This window comes from Stigmatopora argus, chromosome 17 (genome assembly GCF_051989625.1).
Source record: "Stigmatopora argus isolate UIUO_Sarg chromosome 17, RoL_Sarg_1.0, whole genome shotgun sequence".
Lineage (NCBI taxonomy): Eukaryota > Metazoa > Chordata > Actinopteri > Syngnathiformes > Syngnathidae > Stigmatopora > Stigmatopora argus.
Window position 1 is genome coordinate 12,789,014 of NC_135403.1, and position 23,112 is coordinate 12,812,125.

The 23,112-nt window shown below is 45.7% G+C and overlaps 1 protein-coding gene and 1 long non-coding RNA gene across 2 annotated transcripts in view; one reads left to right on the forward strand and one right to left on the reverse strand.

The window, feature by feature from the left end:
- LOC144091613 (cadherin-20-like) overlaps positions 1–20,618 on the reverse strand; it is a 63,289-nt gene extending 42,671 nt beyond the window's left edge. The window contains exon 1 of the mRNA XM_077624098.1: positions 20,500–20,618. The gene's annotated coding sequence lies outside the window, so the exon portion shown is untranslated. The remainder of the gene's footprint in view (positions 1–20,499) is intronic.
- On the forward strand, positions 2,178–14,917 carry LOC144091617 (uncharacterized). Its single transcript, XR_013305775.1, has 5 exons — positions 2,178–4,124; positions 4,451–4,590; positions 12,119–12,284; positions 14,518–14,569; positions 14,655–14,917. It is a non-coding gene; the product is annotated as an uncharacterized LOC144091617 (long non-coding RNA).
- Positions 20,619–23,112: the final 2,494 nt, after the last annotated feature.

The following is a 23,112-nucleotide window of genomic DNA, read 5'->3' on the forward strand; positions in this document are numbered from 1 at the left end:
GGACCCACGCATCTGCTTAGAGAGTGGCAAAAGGGCCCCCAAGTGGGAGGATCCCTGAAGTTTTCACCGCCACTTGGACTCGGCAACTCTTTTGTCAGGAGAATGGACTGCCGGACTGCATGATGCTTTTGTGAGCAAGGGCGCTTTCTTGCGCTGTCTACAGACTCTCTCAATCTGCCAGCTCTTGCCGTCTTTGTCCCAGGTCCCTAGGGGGTGTGACGGCCGACATTTGACCCTTCCGCCGCCCACAATGAAAGAAAGTTTGCCCTGGCTGGGTCCCAACCATTTTGCTGCGTTTTGAGGCGACGAGCTCCAGTGTAAACTCGAGGCCCACTTGTTTAAGAATCAACAGATGCCGCGGATTTAAAAATGGGAGAACCAGGAAAGGGGGGGCGGCCCATCAGGGAGCCTAACTTTTCCCATTGCATTCCGATAGCTGCCAAAATGAATGAAATACATGCCACATCCATATAAAAATGGAAATACGTAATAATAGAAACTTTGAAATAAATATTCTAGTTCAGTATTTTTGTATTCGGTATCCAAATGAAAAATGTTCCTAACAATGTCAAAATTCATGTTGAGAGGGGACCGCCACTAAACTCAGCGTCGAAGAGAAATGACGGAAAACAGACGACTGCCACGCAACTCAGCATCGAAGAGAAATTGCGCAAAACCGGGCACTGCCACTCAACTCAGCACCTTTTATCCCAAAATAGAGCTCTCTGATCGGACTGCACGGCCGGGAGCCTCGGCATAGCAGATCTAAGGGTGGATGTTCACAGAAATGTTTCAAAGTGCGAGCACCAGGCGACCTTATTGCGGACGCCATCGCCCTAATCCAAAAATAGAGTGCTCTGGTCGGAATGGACGGCGGAGCCTGACTTGGAATAAAGCTCAATAACCTGAGCTCTATATCATCATCTTCAATTAACCCCAATCATACTCCACAGGTCTCTCGTTGTCATCTTTTCGATTAAAATTAAGCAAAGGTGAGTCTTAGGTGAGCATTTGCACATTTTCATATATACATTAGGTTTATAAATATTAATATATTATATATTACAGTATTTACATGTGCATAAAATTGTCTAACTGTTAATATCAACAAATATAGATATTGTATGGAGGCCATGTCTGGTCTACATAATCGGCAAAAATTCAAGGGAATACTCAATTTAATTATAGATGCATTCATCTTTGTCACTGCTGGTCTTGAATAAATAACATAAATAGAGAGAGCGACATCAGAATAAATCCCCCCCTCTCACAAACCCACAAACACAAACAAACACACGCACACACCGAAAATTCTTTTTGTTTTTCGCCGTAAAAGGGCAGATAAAAACGGGAAGCCATGCGTCGCGAGCATCTGCCGGGAGGAAATGACGGCGCTGGCACTCAACTCCACCTGCCGCTCCATTAAATCCAACGGCGACACACTTCATCATCAACACGTAATGCTAGCATTCTACCACATCTATATGTGCCCCCACAAAGCTGTCACCACATCTAAATCTCATTTTAACACACTTCCCGCGGAAAATAAGTCGAAGTTTACGAGTCCCCAAACATCACTTTGATGTGTGTGATTGTCCATGAAATTGGATGACGTCCCTAAAGTGGCGTGAGCGTGTTGGGCGGATGTAAAATTTGTCTTGGAGCCTAGCGCTAATTTCACACTAGTCGTCTCGGAGTTAAACGCTCACCTCCAAGGCCAAAGGAAACCTCCCGTGGCGTGGAAAAGGCTCTTTCAAAATGGGAGGGCCCGTGAAAAGGGGGCCCTCCCATTCTTCCGCTTTGAAAGGTTACGGCCAATTTGTTAAGCGCAATTGATTTTACACGCCACGTCTTGGTAAGATTGACATCAGTTAACCATCTGGAATAACTTTATGTCTGGGGTATCTAAACTTTTGCCAGGGCCAACTTGAAATTTCATTTGTTAAAGAGAGGATCAAATCGGTTAAAAAAGAGCAGTTTTGTCACATACGTGATTTTTAAGTATTATTTAATCCCTGGAATTGACGGCGATAGACGTCCAATGCGTTTGACTTGGATCGCTGCCAGCCCCCCAAAACTTTCATGCCCAACACTACAGAAAGCTTCCCCCCACCGCACTTCACATCTTGATGAAACGCTAGTGACTAATTATGATAAAAAAACATTAAATACACATTAAGACTACATTCTATTAAAGATTTTTCATATACTCAGATTTTTTTTTAACCCTGACCAACTTTTCACATGCAAATGATTACTTTGAGAAAAACTTAAGTCGCAATCATTTAGTACAAATATTCTCGTCTTACCTTTTGACTCCAAGTGTCCTTATCTTATATTATCTTATCTTATCAGCCGTCCTTGCAAAGTCACCTTCAGTCTAAGTTTGCCAGTGTAGGACTGAATGCTTCCCCTCATCTGCACACTTTTCCTGTCCCTCGCTTATCTGGACAGCCAATCAGAGCCAAGTGCCAATTTTCCCCCTTTATAATGAGGCTCCTAGGCTCCTCCCCCATGGGCTGATGAGAACGGTAAGTAAGAGGAGCAGGAGTAAAATTGTACATGTCTTGACATAAAAATACCCCAAATGTCATTATATAAATGATTTATTATTCAGTTGCATAGATGTATTTTACACGTAAGAATGTTAAAGGCAGCTCTACTGTGAATTCCAAGTTCGATGAAGGTAAGTCATAGGCTGCCTTTGACACTGATGGGCTACTTTTAGTTACGTAGCATGTGTATGAAATGGTCTTTTTATTTGGAATCTACGTTACTGACAAACTGTACGTCGACTCATTGGCTCCCCGTCTCGTACGACTTGATGCTATGTGCTTAGTTCTGAAATGTTCCGATCGGTCGCCTTGTTTTCCCTGTTGGCGGGTTTTGCCCGTCGCCCCCTGTTTAGCGTCGCTAGGTGCCATTAACGGAGCCCGCCGTGGGATTCGTGGGCATAAAAGATGAAGTTTCCCATGTTATTTCGCCCGTGGCCGGTCAGGGGAGCGGCAATTAGTTTCCCAAATTGGCAGAATGATGCTGAAAAATGAGGCAGCGGCGGTCACGGAGAGGCAATCCGCACTCCGGGGCCTCGCCGAGCCGTCGGCGGCAACGCGACTTTCCTCGGGGGAATCATATCGGAGGGGCGATGGAGCGTGTTGCCGGGCAAAATGAGAATATATTAAGGAGGCAGAGGCGGCTGCGTGCACGCCTTCTTGCTTTTCATTACACACTGGCAAGTGTTTAAATATTGGATTTACTAAATTGATAGAAAGTTCCATTTCCTACCCGCTTTCATTTGGAAACACTGAAGGAGGCAAAGTAAAAACGGAACTTCTGAGTTTTTTTCCCCGGGTTCTGCTTGCCTTTGATTGTGTAAGTATTTTTCAAGCCTCTGTTTTGAAAAATGGAGGTTGGATATTGCATCTTTTTAACCCGATATGTCCAAACTTATCTATTATATATTGAAGTAGTAGTAATTGTTAAAAAAACGGAGCATAGACAAGGAAATTCTTTAATGTGTCACCTGAAAATTTCTTTCCATTGCATACATTGTCTAACTTTTTTGTTGAGTGGCATCAACCTAAACGTCCCAATCGTGTAAGGCCCATAAACAGGCTTTTATTTGGGGCGGGGGAGTCTTCGGAGGTGACCCGCCGCACGCCGGCCTTTAAATAGAAGGCAGACAGGACAAGAGGCTTGAAAGCGCCGTGTCCGTCCGACATTTGGTGTGTTAGCCCCGAACCAAAGTTGGCGAGTTGGCGCCACGCCGCTGCGTGCAATCTATTTCTACGACGGATTTGCGCTTTTGTGCGGGGGACCCTCAGGGACTTGTTTTTCTGCCCCTCCGCCTCATCACCCCAACACCAAAAACAGATTTTCAAAGCTGCGCCGTAAGCCTTTTAGCTTCAATTTGTTCTGCCAATGATTATCCCAGCGCTGCCACTGTGATGGAAGCCGCTGCGAGGGGGGCCTCTTTTCTTCCGTGGGAAGGGGGGCCCGCTGATGGATCGACTCGGCTATTGAGCGCGGACAAAGATGGAAAAGAATGACCTGCCATCGCACAAAAAAGATGTGTTGGACCAAGATGGAATGAATTCAAGTTGGCTTTGAAAGCCGTTTGCCAGGTGAGAGCCTTTTTAGTGTACTTTTGGGTGTCTAATTGGCCGGCATTAACGCCACTAGACGTCCAATCTAATCTTATCGGGAGGGGCCAATGGACATAAAGCACATTGGCCAACAAAAAAATCGTACTCTGCTTTCAGCATATCTTTATATATTTAGACAAAATCGTACTCCAAACACGTAAATTCTACATGAATGTGCCTCCTTTAATAATCGTGTAAACGGAGGCCACAAAGTCTTCAAAAAACAGATTTTGGGAAAAAGAGAGCGTTTGAAGCTCTTTTTGTTCAAAGTAGAACACAAAAATAGACAACTTTTTCTTTTACAGGGATTTGAAGCTCGCCCTCACTACCATGCTAAGCTAATGAGCTCACGGGGGACGCTTTGCAAATGCTTTGGTTGGCATATTTCATGAACAAAAAGGTGCGAGATGACAAGAGCGACGCCCCGAGAAGCTGCGGCGAGCATGTGAGTACTTTGTGCTTTTGTCTCAGCCGACGGAGGCTTTATTTACGTTTTAGTGTTTACCTTAGATTGTAGCGCAGATTGACGGGAAGACATTTTGGGACCTCTCTTTCCTTGAACATGTCATGTTTTTGTGCTTAGTCTGTGATGTAGTTGCTTTTTACTGTAGTGTTCCTCAAGGGTCAATCTTTAATCCAGACTACACACACTTTAAGGTCAATATTAAGTCTAAATTCTTGAATATTGAAAAACAATCATTCATAATTGATCATTTGCAACATGTCCTATTTCTTCTATTCCATAAGCTCTGTGGTATCGAGAAATAATAATTTTAAACGTATTATTGGCAACAATTTTCTCTTCACCTGTAACATATACACAGCATTAGTCCATTTCCAACAAATCCGCGTCAGTCCACATCTTACAGATCAAAATCATTGCTGCTTTTACACCTCTAAAAAATCTGTAGTCCTTCGTTATCCTTCTAAACTAAAATCGTTGGTCCATCTCCAATGAGTCCAATTTTGTTGAGACGGTCTGAGTAGTCGAGATTTAGGATCGAGTCCAAATTTTTAAAAGGCACTTTTTAGTCTGGCTTCTCCATGGTCGGCGGATCTCATTGTCCTTTTCGGGTACTGCGGTCTACTGACTGCTTTTCTTTACCGCCCCTCATTGACGCTCTAAAACCAGAACCCGAGGGAGGCTTTCAGTTAGGAATGCACCTCCGTGTGAACAACCTCATCTGAGGACATTTTTAGTCAATCATTCCAGTAATCTAACAAGAGTGCGGCAGGTCTTGATTCTAACGAACAAACTGCACTTGTCGCCGGGCTAAATGAATGCACATCAAATGCGCTAAAACATGAATATGCAATAAGAAGGGCCGGCGAAGCGTGACCGCAAACAAGCGCGCATTGTCCTTAAGTGCCGCTGATGTTTAATGTATAATATTAGCGGAAGCAGAAATGTATTCAAACTGTGACGCCGGGCGAGCATTGGGGAGATCCAAGAAACCCTCTTTTTCGTCCTCTTTGCTCCGGGCCAAAGACCCCGCATTGGAAACCCAATTTTCGCGTGGCAATCCCGAATAACAGAAATACTTGGAGACGGGGGTGAAGGACTCGCCAGGCTCGTATCGCCGTCGCCACGAGGCGTCGGCATGAAAGAAGGTTACGGCGGAGAGGAAGTAAAGCCTCCGTGTCACCTCAGATAAGCGGCTCAGCTCTTGGCCCCGCTGCTCCACATTAAAAACGTCACAGAGATGTACAAAGAGCTCCTCCGTGGTCTGGTGGGGGCCCGGAAACCTTCTCATGTCTAATTGCATCGGTGGGAAGTGACCAAGTACAAATACTGCGTCTATCTGGAAAAAACAACTAGAGCTTTGGTGTTTTTCAGGTGATAGCGATGTTCTCTGTTATGTCGTGAGATTCCACATTTCATTACTTGAATTTATTCTAATTTCCAGAGACAAATTGTTCCCTCATGCAAGCCGAATATTTTGTATGTAGAGGCGTTGGTAAGAAGAGATACTTTTACTTAAGTTCAGAGTACGAGTAGTTGTGTGATCCAGATGAATGGGAGTTGCTCCTTGTTGTTGTCGTAGAGCTGAAAGACAGCACTGGAGCAAAGCGGCAACCTTTTGTGTAAATGGTGGGTAGAAGCTTTAATTGTGAGACACGGCAGTTGGCACAAGGTCAGGAGAGTGAACCGTGACATTAAGCGCCGTCCAGTGACTTCCTGCTGGGAGGCTTGGCCTCAGACAAGCTGTTTCTTTCAGGACCCTTCTCCGAGTGACCTTTTCATCGTGTGTATGTGGCGGGGTACTGACTTTCGCTCTGCCACGTTAAATACCCATGTTCGGGGGGGATAGGAGCGGTGGGGGTGACTCTTCCATGCCTGGGTTTACGCTTAACAATTATACAGCCAATGAGTTCACATGTCCCACTCGTAGCCTAATTCAGGGGTGTCCAAACTAGAGTACCATGCACCATTTTTTTATTGTCCTGCAGAAAATGATGAACATATCTTTGAATATGCCCCACACAAGAACCTTTTGATCTTTTCTTTGACCTAAATAAATTCACTTAAACGAACTCATCCTGGTTTTGATTTTCTTGACTCCTATTGCCACTGGGCATTTCTTCTTTTTGTCTGCAATTTGTTTTTCAATAGTCATTTATATCGCAATATCTTTATCAATGACCCCAAACCATTCGCTGCCGACCTCCCTTTTCAAATGGATAACCTCATTGGAATTCAGAGCACGAGGATCATTAGATGCCACACGATTCGACGTCCAGAATTTTAACCGGCGAAAGGTTTGAAGGATTTTTCCTGGTTTGACCTGTCTTGCGCCGCCACATCTGAGTGAGCAAAGTGACTTTTGAAGTCGCTGGGCCGCTACGTGTTGCGACTGACGGCAGGCAAACACAGCGAGCGGCTCCATTATGGATGCCGATTCAATATTTATTAACCTGCAACTCAACACACGAGTGCCTTCACTCAGTCTGACAGCAAACACAAGTGAGGTCCGGGGGGAGGGGGGCAGGATTACAGTCCCCCTCCACCATGGAGATGTCATTCAAACTCTATAGCATTTTTGTCTTTGAGAGACAACCGCTCACGCAGTGCACCGTGATCCTCCAAGCTTAAAAGAAGGCACGAAAATGAAGAAACCATTCAATTCATCACTTTTTAAAATCATCTAATCTGTATTATTTTTACAATTGTTTCTATGTTGTTTTTTCTTAGCCCATTACTTTAAGAAGTGCAACATAGGCTGAAATTAAGCTTCTTTTGTTCAACGATAGTTTCATCATTTGCTGCAGGCCAATAAATCCTGGGCACTGGGATGGAGTTGGTCTGTGACCCGTAGTTTAGAGACCCCTAGAAACTAGTATAGGGTACCTACAAGTAGTACTGTTGTTTACGCTTATTAAGGTGACATGATGGGAGGGGATATTTAGTAAAGAAAGGAAAAGGTAAGTCAGGAAATACACATATTTGACGAATTTCAGCATGGCTGGTGGTTGGGGGACAGACAGCCCGTCTGTCTCGGGACTACACGGCAGTACGACTGGCACTCTATTTTAGCATGCGGAATATTTGCGACGTGTCACAGCAGATCCATTAAGTAAATAAATAAACAGTTGTTGTATCGGAAATTCTCCTTTTTGCCCTCCCCCGGGGCACGGAATAAAAACGTCCTCCCTTGAATGGACTCTGTATCTTGGGTCCAGGTTGCGGTCACTTGCGTATGCGTCATCGGAGTCAATAGAATAACAATTAGAAGGCTTCCCGCACGCTCCGTTACACGTTAGGCATGCGAGCCGGGGGGGGGGGGGGCGAGGGGGGGGCGCCGATATGGCCAGGGTCCTTCCACCGTTGGTTTGGACTAGTCCTGAGCACAGGAGGAAATTCCTCCATGGGGGTTTAAACAATCACACTGTCTGACTGTCCACATACCAGTCGTCTTCAAAGAAACCTTATCAGATTATTTCCTTTAAATGTCTTTTAACCTTTATATTATGAATACGTTTTAACCGTGGGACAGGAAATCATAGAAAACAACCGCAGCCCCTGATCTGACCCAAATCCCTGCATTCAGGTAGACTCAGGTGTCCTCACTCCAGGTGTGTAAACAAACAATCCAAGTAGAGGTTAACATCTCTCACCACCCAAATATCCCACTGATACAAAGTCTTTATTTATACCAAAACATGACCGGACGGTCAAAGGTTCCCTGACCGGATCCTGACCTTGACTGGTCTGGCGCAGGAAGTATTCATTGAGGTCTTTTGACCTCAATCCTGCATGGTGACTGATCCACGGCAACAGGAAATTACTTTTGAGCCACATCCTATGACTGAGTGATTTGGTCTTTCAAATAGGTTTTCATAGATAATGCAGCGCTAAGGACAGAAATAACCTCAACGACGCCATAGTTTTTTTTTCTACTTCACTGCTGTATCGTGCCGATTTAATTCATCTAACGTTCATTGTCTTACTGACAAGAGCGTAAAAAATCAGGCCAAATGTCTTGACTGACTGCCGACCGATCACCTGGGGGTCTCTGACAGGATGTGACACTTCCAGGGCTGCGAGTGTGGGTTACCTCGGGGAGGTAGACACTTGTGACTCATTTCTTCGGGGCACGGCGGTGTTGTGTGACACTTTTCCACTCACGGAACTTACATCCGCTCACTTTTTGGGGAGGGTGGCGAAAAGGGTGAGGAAACTGGAAAGTCTGGAGTGATATCTAATCTTAGGGTGCCAGCTGGAGTGGTTTAAAGTGGATTCATGAAGCTCTTCAGAAATGTATGATTATGAGATTTGTGTAAACCTGATGTTCTCTCACAGATAAGCGTGTCCTCAGCGACGTTCACGTAGTGCAAAATAAGTCACATACCGACTTTAATCTAGTCATTTTTATGACTATTTTCTCCTGAAATCACTTCAATTTAATTTGAATCTCATAATATTTTTGCTCCAGTTGTCGTCCTATTTTATTCCTTCCGGTCTTTTTTCGGACTTTTGATGACTGGGTGTGTTGCCCTCGTACAGAATAAGCCTTTTACAAAGTCAATAGCCGGGGGGCGTATTTGGGAATCTCTCCTCCGCCTTAAGGTCCAGGTAGACACACTGCACGGGCGCCAGAGCACCCGATGCGCGGCTAATGCGCAGCTGTCACGCCCGATTATTGTTGGCCTTCCCCGTCGAGCTCCTCCGCTCCGTCAGAGGGAATTTCTGCTCGGCTGCACGCCGGCCCGCGTTGCCTCTGCTTGACGGCGGGAAAGTGAGAACGTGGATTGGATCTGAGATTGGGGGAAGCTTACGTGCCAGACTCCCCTTTGGCAGGAACCAGACTGTGATGGTTACATGCTAACGCTTCTCACAAACTTGGTCGTACGTAAACAAATAGTCCTTTTCTTTGTAATGCGTTTGGTTTTGGGGATCTGAATTTATCCCGGATGGTTTTGGGCAAGAGATTGGTCACCTGTCACGTTTCATTTCCAATCATCTCACCACAGCAAGTACGATTTATCTCTGAAGCAGATACTTTCCTAAATTTTGTAAACCGGTGTTATTGAGGGTCACTGAAGCCTATTTTCAGGAATCTACTTGGGGTACAGCCAAAACTGGTCGCCAGCCAGTCGCAGTACGTATTTATCTGTATTCATAGAAACATATTTTTGGATTGAGCCTAATTTAGACCAAGCCATTCTAAAGCCCCGTAGCAAAGAAGCGGCGGGCAACACGTGTTGGTTTCCTTCCCGGTTCCCCGCGGGGGGCCCCGATACTTCTGTCCGTCTCTGGCGGGTTGGGCTCCTCCAATACTCCTCGGTCAATGGGGCGTCCCTTTAAAGAGTTTCTGTCAGAAGTGGAACTTCCCGTGAAGCGGAACAAAAGGCGAGCAAACAAAGCGGCGGGCGGAGGCTCGACGGAGTCGGAGGTGATTGGATATTTTCTCATTCATTAGCTTAGCTATAATCTGCGGCGGCCTCAGAGAGCAATAAGCAATTACGCCGTGTTTATCCCCACGACTCCGACAGAACTAATCTGCTCTCAACAGCCAGCGGCGGAAATAATGAAATTAATTACGACAATGAACGCGACCGGCGGAGAAAGGTAGAAACGTAATTATCCGTATTGCCACGTCCCCCCAACCCCCTTCTGTCGGGATAATCGTCACGGCACCTTTCCCTTCCCCCGTCGCCACGAGAATACGAGCGATGGGGCTCCTCGTCTTCCTGCTCAAATCGGCAACTGCGATGACCTCGACCGAGACGGGGCGACCCTTAAAATGAGTGCTTGAAATGAAAAGCTAAATTCTCTTATGATTGCACATTAAAAGCCACTGACTCACAATTATAATGAAAATCCATCTTGAACATATGAGAAGACAAAATTCATTTATGCCAAATGAAATGGCAGTCTGAGTGCCCGTCAGCCATTCGGTCCTCTTTGTGCCATTCGTTTTGTACACGTGTCTTTTGTAATTCTGCCTTTTTGATTAAAATGGTTCAATTTGGAAATTTCCATGACAGCTTTCCTAAATATATTGAACACAAGGTGTAATTTTGATACGCAGTTTTGCCAAAAGTAGACCCACAAAAAAGGCTCTCCAAGCTACGACTGAAATAACTTAGAAATTCTGTCAATTTGGTTTCAAGTGATTGTTTTTAGTTGAAATTGCCTCTTTGCTCTTAGATTTTGGCCGCCGGTAAGATGGCTGCAGCGCCACCTGTGGCTTCGACATGCACTTGACAGCTTGCCAATGCACCTCCGAGTTAACATATGTAATGAATCATTGAAAAGCTTGCCAGCTGCAAAATATGAGAAGCGAGTGGTAACATGAGTCACGCTGAGAAAACACCCTCAGTGTTGCGCATCCACTTTAACAAAGACGGCATGTGCTACAACACGACGGCCTTCAGCGTTGCCGCAACTTGGCATCGGCAACTGTCAACCAGGGTTAATCACGAACACCCGTCGACTTCCCTTCCTTTGGTTTGGTCGTGGCGGGATGAAGTGCTATCTGGCCGTTGCAGGACATTTCATAAATTTCAAAAGGCGGAATCTAATTTCCACTGGGTCCGTGTATGGGTGTCAGCGCACCCCTTAACCGAATAGGCTGAGCCGGGGTGTGGGAATTGCTAGTAAGACCCTCCAGACACAGTTGGGGGTGCTAGCGATTCTTTCATCGCCGGCACCCAGTCGAACATTAACATTGGGACGCCACGATTTGGTTGTTCATCACATCATCTTATGTTTTTTTCTACTCTCCTCCCACTTAGCCACGCCCCCAAAACCACCCCTCCTAAAGGCCGGGGCCCGGTTATGCCCGCACCCCCTTCATTTCCACCCCTGAACCCGAGTCATCCGAGTCCAAAGCTCCCTCTGAGAATCTCGCAGTCTTCCCAGAATGGAAAAATAATCTTCGGCAAGCACAGCGAACATAATTACGTTTAATGGCGGTGGGTGGCTTCTTGAACTTGCCTTCCATTAATGACTGGAACGGCTGAAAAAAAATGGACCAGGCAGTGAACTCAGGTGCGTCAACGTTGCGCTTTTGTGCTAAGATTGATCGCCGAGGCTTGATTTGGGTCTCGTATCGATTTACTCACAAAGCCTGAACTTCGTTAACTGTTTATCGGCTGCTGGTCCAACTTGGTGGCTGCCGTTGACGGCGCTAGACGGAAAATAAATATCACGTATTACATGCAAAACTGCCATCCATAATAACAATAAAATGACAAATCCTTGTCTGAAAAATCCCAATCCTAAAAATACAAATCCACTTTGGTGTCCCCGCTGTTTAGCAGACCGTAAAACTCAATTTAAGTACCAGTTTGGTTCTTTTTACGTGGCGCTGGCACCCCTGAAGCATTTCCATTTGTAGTGGAAATCTGTTGTTGTGGAAAAAGCAATATAATAACAGCAGTTAAATCACGATAATCCCATGACTGCAGCGAGAGCATCTGCCCTATCCGTCAACAGGACTAATACATGTAACCCCCTTCTCTTCCAGGCTGTCGAGTCGCGATAAACGCGTGTCGAGACATGCCGACTTCCACGCGCCGATACCATCGACCCGCTGCCACATCCCCGCCCCCTTTCCACCCCGGGGATGAATTTCACGCGGCTCACAAGTGCCGACAATTAGCTAAATTAGCCGAAGATTGATCTACGACGCGGTAAGTGGACCCATCGACTTTTTGTTGAGTTTCACGGAATGTTGATGGAATTCAAGTCTAACCGTCAAGATTTTTACTAACGGATTCATTGATTTAATCTTGTCTTCTATTCTTCCATTGAAATTGTGCTATAAAAATAATTGTCGTCTTTTTGGCGTATCGGATTTGGTCAGAAGATTGGTCTTTTCGGCAGCAATTTGCTTTTCAGCTGCTACGCCTCGATCATAAACGCCTTCATTTAAAACGCGGGCCTGCCTAATTTTCCAGCGCATCATCGTAAATTCCAGCGACAGACGTGACGTCGTCTGGTCCACGCGGGAGCGCTGAACGACCCAATGAAAATAACGTCAGTCGTTGCAATATTCATGCGCTTATCAGATTGATAAACAGATTGAGGACGTTTGCGTCTGGAAACAAACCGTCTGATTCCAGAGCGTGAAAAAAAAAGATCCCATCATGATCCGGGTGACAATGACACTTGGCAGAGGAGGTGCGGCGGCGGCGATGTTGATACGGTGCTAAAGATGATTTACTGATGACTTTCATGTCAGGCGAGGATAAAAGTCTTCACATTTCCATTTAGGCGGAATCAAAACCCCCCAAAATTTGCGAGAACCTCCTTTCCGATTAAACGCTGCTATAAATCAGACCTTACCAAGGCTGGAAAAAGATAAACGGTAGACGGTAACTCTTTCCCCGCCGCCGTTGAGGACGATAGCTGCCGTGAATTTCAATAGCAATTTCTGAAATTGTAATAAAGTTTTTAAAAACACACGCTCTCAGAACATGGACACAATAGCCTATCACGAGCCAGCCTCATTTGAAAAGACACACACAGGAAGCCTGCTATTTTGAATTTAGTTCATTTTAAGAAATAAACTTTTAGTAAATGCCACCCTAAAAGCTTATTTCAGTTTTCAACAGGTCATGAATAAACTTATCAAAAAAATGGCCGTCAAGTTCGATATGTAACGGTGACACTGTTATTCATTCATTTTTTGAACTGCTTATCCTCACAGAAGGTGTGCTGGAGCCTATTCCAGCCAACTAAGGCAGGGGACAGCCTGAATTGGGTGCCAGCCAATCGCAGGGCACCTGTTCAATCTGTTAAAGCACAAAATGGTGTAAGTTGAATCGTGTCAAAAGCCCCAAGATGGACGCTATCATCACCTCACTGTTGACATTTTAGCATGACATTCAGTCGTCATCTTCCCTGTAACTTTCTCATCGGCGTCCGAGCTATACGTCACTGTCAGGTGGAGTCTTTTGTTAAGTGCCGAAAAATAACCCGACACGAAACGTGACAACTCGTTTCGTGTTTTACCATCATTCGAGTCCTCGCCGTGAGGGATGGCGAGTCATTTGTCTTCGCCATGTCACACTAGACTCGCGTCCCTCCCAGTCTTCCGTTCTCAAGGTGAACTTTATGAAGAATAATGTTAAGAACGTGGCGCGTATTTCACAAGCTGTCAATTTACCAATCAGGAAGCTTTTACGGTTGAGTTTCCGCAATTTCCCAAGGATATTCTGCGGGCACACTAATAACCATTTTGTCTTCACTAACAAACTCATGTTACGTGTCATCTTGCTCAGGAAAATGATATCGGCTTTCATTTTTACTATCGTCCATCAATTTCCCAGGCAATATTCCATCATTTGTTCCCAAAACTTTTTTTCAGCACCATTGACACGCCCCCAACTGGTCTTGGTCTTTCACACGTAACTTCCTTTCCACCAAAACATGTGTATCTCTTTACTCAAACCCACTTCAACTTTGTCTGTTGTTTAAGATATATCATGTGTGGATTAGCATTCATATCCAATTTCCATAAATCAGACACCTGTCAGATACAAGCAAAGAAATCTGTTGTCCTGGAGCCAAAAACTGAATCCCAAACGTCTCCTCCGTAAACCAGCGAATCATCGAAAACCGGGCTAGTCTTCCAGGCCACGTCGGCGTTAGTCCGCTCACAACGTTTGGAAAACTGGCGTTCGGCGTCCGTGCTCCAGTAGGCGTACGCGCTCCTTAAATAGGCCGATGGGTCAAACGCCGGCCCGGCGGATCCGCAGGCCAATTACGTGCTCTCGTCTTTGCGCAAACACCTCCGTGCCTTCGCCAAGAGATTCGCCGGCTCCTTGTTTAAACGGGGTGAATGTGTTTGCTGTGTGGGCGGGCAGATTTTGATTTTCTTTCTATTTTTTTCCTTCCTCCCTCTCCCGCTCTCCTCATCAGTCTCATCCACTCGGACGAGCTTCCCGGCGAGTCTGCTCACGGGGGCGACAAAGTACACGTGAAAATCAATGAGGTTTAGATAAGCCGGCTATCAATCCCGACATCTTCTCTTCATCTTCTCCTTCACTCTGCAACAGAACAAACAAACGCCTGCCAGACATTCTACTTTGTCTCCCTGCTTGAACGCATCACATCAGAGCGTGTCGAGGAGGAGGCAGCGGCGGTGGAGTTGCACTGTGCGTGTCGGGAAAGGGGATAGCGGCCAATTCCGCGGGCCATCCTGACCGAGATCTGAACGTTGCAAATACCTGTCCGGCTTCTGTTCTCGGGTCTCTTTCATTCTCGGCGCTACAGCCGGATTTCCAGGCTATTGCTAAAAAATTTAGAGTTCTTGTCAGATTTGTTCAGTCAGTCCAGTGTCGCCTAAAGCATGAATCCTGAGTGGATTTTCACTCCTGCTCCCATGAAAAAAAAATCCCATTTGATACCAAAAGTAAATCCCATGCCGGCCCACTCCGGTAAAATGACTCCCAATCCCAGTCAACATTGTTTACCACGTGTCGAAATCATCTTCAATTGATGTGTTTTTTCTTATTCTTCAACAGTAATTCCTCCAATATAGAAGACAATGGACCCATGGCCACAAGAAGACAAAGGACTTGGACTAAAACTCCCATTAACCTGTTTTTCGAGATTGATATCAAGCAAAGAGGAACTATTTTCTCTGTGAGTAAAATATTTACATTTATATACATTATATTTAGATTTTACCGTATTTTCTTGCATATAAGCAGCCCCTGCGTATAAGCCGCACCTTTAAAATTGCCTTATAATCGTTGAATTTTCCAAATTTTCATGTGATTCACAAGTTACAGTCTTTTGATATGCTTCTAGCTGTAATATTTAATAAATATACACTTATTGATAATTGTACTTGTGTACTTGCGAAAACATGTATTGTGGTCGTTATAATGGGGGTGATCCTACTTTGCGGTTTTTCGTTTATTGCGGCCAGGTCTGGTCTACATTAACTGCGATATTGGAGGGATTACTGTGCCATGCCTAACAGTTGACTTTGACTCCCATTCCGTGGGATCTCCCTAAAGAATTCACAGGCTAGTTTGTTTAAGAAGTTGGCGGAGTCCAAATGTCAGCGAACACCTTTATGTATTTATTTATTTTTTTAGAAAAAAATAATCACAGGGTCAGGAAGGACATAACTGAAGCAACACAAAGCCTTGACAAAAAGGAGATAATAAACTCGAGGGTGTTCCATTTGCTTGCTGCCTGATGTTCACGACCCGGTGACATCATGACTCCGGCTCTCTTTTATCCCCGCAAAGACATCTGACCACGTTTTCAGCGCGTGACCTCGTAACAAAACTCCTTTTCAAGGACTAGAAGCAGCGGTAATGACCCACAAAGACAGTTAATACTAGCGGGTGGTAAATTAACAGCTTCACTTTTGCCAATCCATTCGAACCTGTAGGGCTAAGCAGCAACTAAACAAACGCCGCCATTGAGTTAAAGACTAATTAGGAAACCGACACGAACCGTCGGGAAAAGGGCCGGTCGCCAGCAGGGGGCGCCGTGCTCTGCCAACCGATCCCAAAAGAACCTAACGGCTTATCGGCTGGGCGTCGAGTTGAAACAGAACACAAAGCTATTATCTGATTTGCTAAAGTGGGATCAACGTGTCAGACGGGACCTAATCACTTCTAAGTTTGTTTATCAAAAACCAACGCTCGCCGGCAAACGTCACGGACCCCCTCCGGGTTCATTCTTCTCAGCAAGCGCCCCCGCGTCTCTGTTTGTTTGCGTGCGTGAAATCGGGACGGCGAGGTTTTGGGCTCCCGCTGGTTTCGCCGATAAAGGAGCATGTTTATTTCCGTGCTGAAATCTCTTGGCGCAGATGATGAAGCGCACCGGTCGTCTTTTGTCCCGCTAGCGGCGCCGTGATGGGGTAACGCTCCCGACCGGGACAGCTGACTTTTAATTTTTTTTAGCGGATCATCCTGACAGTGTTACACGAAGACGCCTTGAAAGAATTTTGATTCAATCTCTCAGCCGTGATTTTTCTTCGGCGTGACCAAATGCATTTCCTCCAGCGACAAACTAATTTTTGCCAATGTTTTCTGACACGGGCAGTTCCAATCCTTTTTAAGTCACGCTGCCATTGACAGCAACGCACGTCTGACCCTGAGGCAAAGTGACCCAAAGTCGACAATACTGCAAAATCAACGGGAAGTCAGTCAAAATCAAAATGCCTAAAAAAAAATCAACAGGAAGTACCCAGTTCATCATCTGCACTGAAGGCCGTCCGTTACCGTCAATGGCGGGGAATAAAAATGAGCTTGAGTGCAAAGACAAACATCCGGCTGAGACGCCAGACTGAGTATTACGTAGAGATTTTTGGCGGGGTGGTCGTCCTACATGCGCTGTTGCAGTTCAAGTCAATTGTCAAGATGATTTATGGAGATGTGGGCCATCTCCGCAAAGCCTCCTCAATCTTCCCTGACGAATGGCTCCCATCAACCCGAGTAGCGGCCGTTTGTTTCCCTCGCCGGCCAATTTTCAACTAGGCAGACGAGTTTTAATCCCCCCCTTTCTCGTGCCTACAATTTCCTCAATGCCGTTCCGATTCTTCTGTCAGAAAAGTTTTGGGACGGGCACAACAAAAGATTCCTACTTCGGATCCAGTTGTTTTTTTTGAAACGTGTACTGTTTTTTTCCATCTGCAAATGCGGCCGAGACCTAATCAAGATTTGCCCAAAATGAGGACTTGCCGAGATTAGGTCGAGATCAAAACATTTGGGCAACACTGGAATCAGACCAAGATTGATATCAGAAATGATCACGATTAAAATAAAGATTTTGTCGGTTAAAACCGCCACCGAGATCCGACAAAAACCAGCCCAAAATTAGGAATCACTGAGATGGGGTCAAGATCAAGATTTGTGAGAGTCAAGACCAAGACTGAAATCAAGAATCAAGACATTTAGCCCCAAACCGCGACCTTAAAAGACAGAAACAGGGAATGTCTCAGACTACCGAGACCCGACAAAAACCGGCCCAAAATCAGGAATCCCTGAGGTCAAGATCAAGATTTGTGAGAGTCAAGACCAAGACTGAAATCAAGAATCAAGACATTTTGGTCGAGTAAATCCCCAAACTGCGACCCTAACAAGACAGAAACGAGGAATGGCTCAGACTATGGCACGATCAGAACATTTTGAAGACCACGTCAGGACCTTCGAAATTTGTCTCGAATGTATCCGCCACTTTTCCGCCCGACATTTGTAACTAATGGTGAGCGCTAAATTTCCCGTTGGGCCTCGTAATGGAGGTGTGGCATCCACAGCCTTCATGGCTGTTTGGATGCCACGCACCACTTATTGTCCCAATCATCCCATCTTGCTCAGCGGCACCATTTGATTAATGCGACTGTCGGGATAAAGGCCGCGCATATTAGCAAGGTGATTACACCGCCCGGGAAACTCTTCGCAAAAACAACAGAAAGCGTGCGCAATCAACGCCGCTAACTTTGGCAAACTTTGTCCATCTAAGTTTTCTAATTGACTCTCGGCACCCTCCCCGAGACGGAAAGGAAACTCCGCGCCGAGCAATCGGCTTCATCTTTCGCTTGGACTCTCCCACAGATTAAGACAAATTAACGACGGGGGGGCGGGATGTCGCTGCCTCGGGGAAAAAAAAGAAGCTTAAATCAGACGCGAACGACGAAGCCGCGGAATGCTTCATTGTCGAAAGTTAATGAGAGTGTCCCGCTCCAACAGACAACCTGTCGTCTTTCGCTGCGGAAATTCTGCGGGGGGCCCCAAATAGAGAAATGCTAATGAGGACGTAACACAACAACACCTCTGTTGGTATCCTAGCGAGGATTTCAAAGCGGAGGCAAAATTAGAATAATGCCGATTAGGCAAATTGCAGACGGCTGCCAAACTTCAAAATAAACCCTGAAGAAAAAAATTGCAACATTTGTCTGGAAGGGTGGAAATGTCAAATAATAACGTGGCATCTTTATTTATTCATTGCCAGACCGTCCCTGGACAAACTGGACATCCATCGCTTTCAAGTTAAACTGGCCGCTGCAGTGAATCGATTCATGGATTGACAGCTTTTCTCATTGTCGATAGGTCATTTTAAGACTTGCTTTTTGGCATTCGAGTTGGCACTCCTGCATTAAAAGTTAAGAGCATTTTAATTTTTGTCCCCTGTTGGGATCGGGAAGTGAATTAGTAATAATTAATTCAGCGTTGGAGGTCCCGGTGTCTATGACTGCATGTAATTACTGGCTGCGATAGAAGCGGCCCGACTCACTGATTGCTTTTTCAAAGCCGGCCAAAAATCTACGTCGACCGCTTCAAACTAGAGCCTCTGCCCCCGAGGACTTTGGCGCCGCTCCAACGCCCCCTGGAACCTCGCAAATGACGCACACGAATAACCAGACCGATTGTGTGGCCGAACAAAGCACCTGAACGCTCTTGTCGGCCTTATTTCAATAACTCTGGCCAAGTGTTTTCTTCTTTTTTGTGGTTTGGGTTGAGCTGGAGTTGCAACACGAGCCCCGAGGTAAGTTGATCCATCCTCGGCCTTCAAAGCTTCTGTACAAAGCCCGAAAAAGCCAGCGCGCCTCTTCACGGTCCTGCCCCCCCAAGCTTGCGTTTCATTCGCCATCGCCATGACGACATGCGCGACACCACGCCGGGGTGTCCGATGTCAAAACAGCATCAAAGGAAGCCAACGCGACGGTGGCAGATTTTGCCGCTGGCTACAGAGTTAAACAGAAGGTTTACGGTTACCCCCACAAAGTCCCAAATCTGCGCCAAAAATTGGAGTTGCTTCCATCAACTTTTAACGACTGAAACGATTGGAAACCACCGAGACAAACAGCAGCGCAAACGCAACTACTGTTCAAAACACGTCAAAAGAACGATTCCAATATCCCAACATTTGGATTTGCAAAGAGTGGACTGGACCCCAACACAATAACACAACGTGGCGGACGGTGTAGGAGGTGAAAGCATAAAAAGTACAAATCAAACTGCCCAATCACGACCCATCGGTGAACCTCGTGGGAATGTCACAGTTGTTGTGAACATTTAATGACAATGCCGCTACATAGCGTGTAAAATGCTAATGTGCCAATTTTATTGTCGTCCATTTTTTGCATCATCTTTGGAAAAAATAGGTTTTTACATCCAAGAACGCTGTGACTAATGAACGTGCTGTTTTTGTTTGGACAAAATCAGAATGAAAAGCAATGTTGTGGCTTTGTTTGAATTTGATTTATTTTCAACACCATGTATCCTTGTCAGGGTCGCTAGGTACCGAACAAAGACCATCCCAGCTGACTCAACCTCTTCAACTGGTCGCCCGTCAGTCATAGGGCACACTTGAAGACAGACAACCAACGCACTCACGATCCCACTTTTGTGAATCGAACAGGTAAAAGTACCAATGCACCCATTTTATACAGATATATAACTGTTTATGGTGACTAGATTTTAAAACTGCAAAAAATCACAGTCACTTTCCTAATGATCAATTTGAAAATGCACATGAGTGGGAGTCATGTGAACTGGGATTGGGAGTGATTTGCTAGAGTTGCACAGTTTGGGATTTACTTTTAAACTCCGGATTGGGATTGGATTGCAAAGGGAAATTTTCCCTGCGTGTGAAAATCCATTCCCGATTCATGCTCTCGGGCAATTATAGTCAATTCAAACTTCAATTGACTCCGAGGCACAATGTCCCGAACCTAACGTGAGTTATTCCGAACGACGAGGAACACGCCTACGGCGAACCCGAGCCAAGTCCGACCCCGATTCCTCGTCAACCGGCCGCACAATGAAATCTTTCTCCTCAAAGACACTCCTGAAATTGTAAACGTTCCCCTTGACCGGCGTTGTTACCCCCCGGACGCCGTCTCCTCTGTCACTTTCTCAAAAAGCTGTGTCCTACCTTTCCACTCGTCTTCTGGGAAGGACAACCCGATCTCTCCCGGCTGGTCCTCAAGTGCCAGATGAAGTAGTTTTCAGGAGAAGACGCGCACTTCCTCTCACCGACTCGCTTGCGTCTGCACTGACTGCCTTCCTCGATGCTCCTCATCCTCCTCCTGCCCTCTCCCTCCCTTCGTCTTTATCCTCCCTCCTCTTCCTCCTCCTTCTCCTCCCCGCCGCTGCTTGCCTCATGAATGTTTAGACACGGCGATTGCAGCTGAAAGGCACCAAATTAACCCGCAGGATTGGAAATTCACTCTCGCCAGACTCACTTTCTGCCACTTGGGCGTTTGCTTTTAAAAGCTCCCAGCCTCGGACGGCGGCCACCCGAGTCCGCCGAGCCCGCCGCGCCTCGCCCCAAAGATCGCCCCATCGGACCGGCGTGAGGAAAGGAACAAACGAGAGCATTAAAGACAAATATGTTTGATGAATAAGTAAATGTTTATCAGCCCGAGTCCGACCGGAATGAATCATTTATCGTCCGCGATGAGTCAAGCTGCTGAACAAATTAAATCATTAGTAGTCAACACAAGCTTCCTCAACAGACTCCACAATTCTGAGGACAAAATGTTCAGGACTAGTCCGAGAGGTCGACTCATTAAGATGAAATGTCTTTGGTGAACCCTCAAAGAGATGACTGCCTGAAGACCACATGGTCCGAGACCAGAACTCGGCAACTTTTGGATTTTGAGACGGAAACCAGCCTAGTTTTGACTCACTGGCACGACTGAAGACTGCTGCCAAACCAAAACTCAGACAAACCGTGACCCAGATGACACAGAAACCGTAAAAATGGATTTTAAAAAATCATTCAAACCACAGTTTGCATCATCTTCATGTGTCGACTTCAATGTTTCGTACTTAAATTCAAATGAAATGAATCCTAAAACAATTTTTTAACTTAAAAAACCCTGAATATTTCTTGCTTTACATTCTATTATTTATTGTAAATAAAAAACAGCCTATATTTGTTAAGCTTACTGTCTTTAAAAATCTAATTTAAAAAAAACAACAGAATATATCAGGTGTTCTTTAAGGCTTACTCGTTTCACTGTTTGATTTTCAACGTGAATCAATTCTTGTCCCATGAAGACATTGAAAAATAAACTTTATTTCCCCCCTAGTGGTGAAGATCTTCTCAGCGACTTGCGTCCAGCGTCTGCATCGTTCCCGAAAAAGTAACAGCGACACGCTTTTTGGCTTCCGGGCTCCACGCCAACGCCGCTTCGCCACACGGCACAGGTAAGACGCTCTTCAGTTTTTATTCCTCCCGATGTGTACTAAGAATTCTTCCACTGTCCTCGTCCACTATATTTGCGCTGATTTGACGTGACCTTTTTTCGCACCCCGCATCAGTTGTTTCACGCTCTCATACCTCCTCCCACATTCACATCCAGTCGTCATGCATATTTATGTCGTTGCCTACTTGTATTCTTTCACTTTGCCGTAACTTATTGTGTATTTGCAAAGTAGCCGGTTGGCTTCCTCCGCCTACTCGTCTACGTTGGGTTCGTTAGTATAAACAGTGCTCTGCAAAAATGTCTAATTGAAGAAAAGAAAGGAAGATGGACTTACATTTGCATTTTTTTCGTCCTTTGACTCACGTGAACTCATTCGTGCTGGCTAAACGTTTTGGTTATTTATTGTTGCCAAATGCTACAAAAAATAGTTTGTATGCTAATTCAAAGGCATCTATAACCTTCTGCGGCAGTATTCGTGCTAGCGAAATGTTTTGGATATTTATTGTTGCCAACGGCCATTACTAGGTGAATGTCCACTTTGACAGTAGAGAAGGGGAAATGGGTTACAAAATACGACAAGCATCATTGAGTCTACATGCTACATGGCTAGAAGTAGCCTTGCAAAATAGTGTGCCCAGTGAATTGGACATGTGTTATCTTGAGGGGCGAGAATCCTAACCCTCATCTGTCATCACGCTGTTGCCGCGTTTCAATTTTGGCGAGTGATGCCGTGAGCTAGCTTTGACAAACAAGACAAGAACTTTGCGAATCTTTCTAATCTTTCTCCCCGGACTGACGCAAGATTTACAGCTTTAAATTGGACCCCCCTCCTCCTCTCAAACACACACTCACATGGGATTGGATGCGCACAAAGCCCACCTGAGACACGCACTCCCGCGTCTTTTAGCCCGCAACTAAAAGACAATCCACTCCACCGAGCCGCTGACTGACATGCAATTGGGCGTCGGGCTTTGGAGATAGATTAGCTGTAGAAGCCAGTCAGGATCAAACCGTCCCTCCGTCGAGATGGTGCTGCAGCCCGGCGGTGAAGTTTTCTCCAGCCCAAATTATTCATGGAGAACCTGCAGGACAAGAGGAACATACGGAATATTTACTAATTGTTAAAAATAGATGCCACGCCGCCTAGAAGATGGACCATAAATCTTACATCTGGGATTGACACCTCGGATGAAGTTTTGACAACAAACTTGGTCCAACTTGTGACGTCTTCTCCGAAAAACCTCTCATCTCCTGAGGCACGGCGCCCGGAAACGGTAGCCTCGCCTCAAAGCATCATGGGAAGCAGGTCGAGACCGCCCATCCTCTTGGATTGC